Raw genomic sequence first — 3556 nt, forward strand, 5'->3', positions numbered from 1 at the left:
ATAAAACAACTACATAATTGCGAAATATCCAAGTTACATTGATACAGTGCTGCAAAAGAAAATTATGTTTACTGTCTGCACGTACTATGTAGTAAATTAGTAATACCGAGAAAGTCCAACAGGCAAAGGAGATGGAAATCACCCTCACCCTGAAAGGTACATTGACAACATAATTTGTACACATTGCATGGATAAAAGGCCAACTATTCAATTACTTTCGCCCAAAATTGACGAAAACTCTGGTGATTGATGCTCATGAAGAGACGAAGAACCAGTTCATACACACACTGCTCTTTGGAATGGAGTTGGAGGATTAAACAACAACATAATCCCAAAAGACCATACATCACTTTTTCAAGAGCTTGTGAGAGAAAATCCTCTTGGAATAAGGACTATTGCGTGAGATCGCCTTATGGGACTCAATTGCATCAACCAACGAATTGTGAACCGGACCCTGTTCCAGTAGAAACATTTCGTCAAAAAAGATTAAACTTTCAGATGAGCAGATCAACCGCGTGTGCATGTATATTTGCATAATGTGTTTCATGATCAATGCTTCCAAATAAAATTCAAGCTTGAAAAGAAACGTGTTTTCATATAAACATTTGTCTGAAACTAAGTGGAAGCATACCTCAGAAACCCGAAGAGCTGTTTGAACAACATAATTTGCATGCGGATCCTGAATCAACTGCTCAAAATAAGTTGCAGACAGCAATTCGCAGATGATTTTTGATCGAGTTTCATTGTTACACACCACGAGACACTTTTCAACAACATGGCTACCAAACTTTTGGGCCGAGAGATGCACATAGTTACCCTCGAACTGAGATGTCAACTTGGATTCGGCAGAAGGGATCTTGAGTTCTAAAATAAACTGAACAACATAATTTCTGCAAGCCAATGCATATCCCGTCTTCAGATAAATGTAGTAACATGAGGTATACATAAATCAAGTATCCACACAAGTAAAGAAGAAGAATATACATAATGATAATGTAGATATTTATTTTTCACAAAAGTCTTGGCAAATGAACTAGAATCCAACGAGAAGAAGAATACATAATTTAACTATAATCTAGAAAACCAACCGGAGATAATAAGGGACACTAATCACCAAAGAAACAAAGGATAACTTGCTTCTATCATATTTGGTATGAAGGATTGGATAAATTTAGAGACCACAAATCAAGAAAATGAAGATAAAATTTTGTTTGTAAAACGGTCTAGTCTTCGTATAATACTATATACCAGATATGTACTTCCGGCATATCTTTGAACAGCACATTAAGCTATTGCTACTCAAAATAAAATAGAATCATACGAGAAAAATTGGCTACAGAGTAACACAAACTCGGTTACAGAAAGTGAGATGGATTTGTAGTTACCTAGTACTACTATTGATGAGAGAACATATCATCAAAATAAATCTTTTTCTCTTTCTTTTTTCCCTTTTTCTTTATAACTATTAAGTGAATCTATCAAATTCTAGAAAGCAAAATTTATCGAGAACAGTGGGTCGAAATCGAATGGTCCCTTGGAAACAAAAGAAAGGGAAAGTAAAGATAAGACATTCAACATCATGATCTACCCAAAATTAAAAGTTTGTGCATTAGTCCAAAAGAATGAAAAGAAAAAAAAATTAAAAAAAAAATGAAAGAACAGTGGTCTGAAAAAGAATAATAAACCTATAAACTCCTTTGCCTCAGAATTGATGAGGCATTATATAATTATAACTTAGGAAACATTAAACTTCAAACTTAAGCATCTTTCTACAATAAGAATTTCAAGAATTGTAAATGAAAAACATCAATCTAACGAGGACCCAAAAAGCAGAGAACTGAAATTTTGGATTGAAAAGTTTCTATGAAGCATGGGGGGATCAAGCTTATTTTCGGCTGTAAAAATTAATATCAAAAGAAACTGAAATGGATAAAAAATATAACTTGCTAACTGATATTAATTTTAAAAATAGTTACCCAAATGCATCTTGAGCAAGAAGAAGCCCATTTGCAGAAATTTCTGCTACCAAGTTCTCCCAGGGCTCACCAGTTGCATGGCTGATGCATCGTTGCAGAACACAGCATCCATGTTTATGTGTTGCGATATCAACACAGTAATTTGCAGCAGCAACAAAAATGAACTGCAAATGAAAAATCAACAACTGTCAGATAAGAGTTTTAATCACTTAAATCAGTTAATCTTACCATCTGCCTAAATATGCCCTTGTTTGAGCCCCATTTTTCCACCAAAATGTATTCTTGAACAGTGATTTAATCCTATTTCAACCACACATTCTTCAATAAAAAAACGTTACATGAAAACCTAAAATTTATCCTTATTTTTTAACCATACATTATCCATCATAACACTATTACAAAATGAAAATTTAAAAATTTAAAAAAAAAAAAANTATGAATGGAATGGTTACAAACATGTACTGTAGATAATACATATACACACTCTGGTACGTTCCCAAGCCATTAAACCTGGAAATTTGAAACGGACTCTCTCTCTCTCCCTCTCTCTACATACACGTCTCTCTGTATGTATATATTTGTACTACAATACAGTGAGGAGTTTTTTGTGTGAGAAAATTTGTTAAGAAATAGTGAAATACTATACAATATTATACATGCAGTTTTGTTATGTTACTGTCAAACGTTGTGTAATTTTGTCACGTTAATAAGATTGATTGAAATTCACGTCGGTGGTCCGCTTCTTGCCTTAGTTGTTCAATCGTTTATTACAGTTGCACAATTAATTTTCAATTAATGACATTAGTGTAAACATGTCACATGATTTTTGTATGTTTTTATTTTTTCCAAAGTTTGGTTTTGTTTTACGATGTGGGTCCGGGGGCGTATTTAATGAGGATTATGTGGCAACTTAATGAAAATTTAGACGGTTTTCACTATAAGGATTTGTACACATAAAATTATCGATTAAGGACTAACTTGCTTCTTTCCAAAAATTGAGGACCATTGAGGCGATGGATTAAGGGGACAGAATTTTCTTTGTATAAAATGCTTTTGGAGAGTGCTTGATTCCCATTTTTTTCAAAATACATTTTTTCTCTCTTCTTCTCAACTCATATTTTTCATTAAAATAATATTACACATTTATGCTCAAATCAAAAAAATTTACTTCTTTTTTAACCACACATTATCCATCAATCGACTATTTAAAAATACATTCTTTAAAAAGAATGTTGCTCACACCCACCCTTAATTTCTATTATTTGTTATTTCATTTATAACCATTATTATATTTTAATAGAAAGAAAAGGTCCAACTAGAAACCAGAGCTTCTTAGAGCCCCATTTTTTGTCGAAAATGTATTTTGGAATAGTATTTTGATAGAAAATATGTGTTTAAAAAATAAGAAAAATTTTGAATTTACGTGTAATATTATTTTTTTAAAAATGTGTGGTTGAAAATAAAGAAAAATATATTTTGAAAATTCGATTGAACTCCTCAATCTTTGCTTTATTAAAACTCTAATATCGCTATTTTTTTCTACGCATTCTTATAATCAACATTTCATTAATTAGCTCATT

The 3556-nt window shown here is 32.0% G+C and overlaps 1 long non-coding RNA gene across 1 annotated transcript; it reads right to left on the bottom strand.

Annotated features, from left to right (window-relative positions):
- Window positions 1–25: 25 nt before the first annotated feature.
- On the bottom strand, window positions 26–2161 carry LOC111388662. The gene is made up of 3 exons (XR_002701624.1): window positions 1977–2161; window positions 632–890; window positions 26–454 (listed from the first exon to the last, which is right to left on the bottom strand). It is a non-coding gene; the product is annotated as an uncharacterized LOC111388662 (long non-coding RNA).
- Between the last annotated feature and the right edge of the window lie 1395 nt (window positions 2162–3556).

This window comes from Olea europaea, unplaced genomic scaffold, assembly GCF_002742605.1.
Source record: "Olea europaea var. sylvestris unplaced genomic scaffold, O_europaea_v1 scaffold5156, whole genome shotgun sequence".
NCBI lineage: Eukaryota > Viridiplantae > Streptophyta > Magnoliopsida > Lamiales > Oleaceae > Olea > Olea europaea.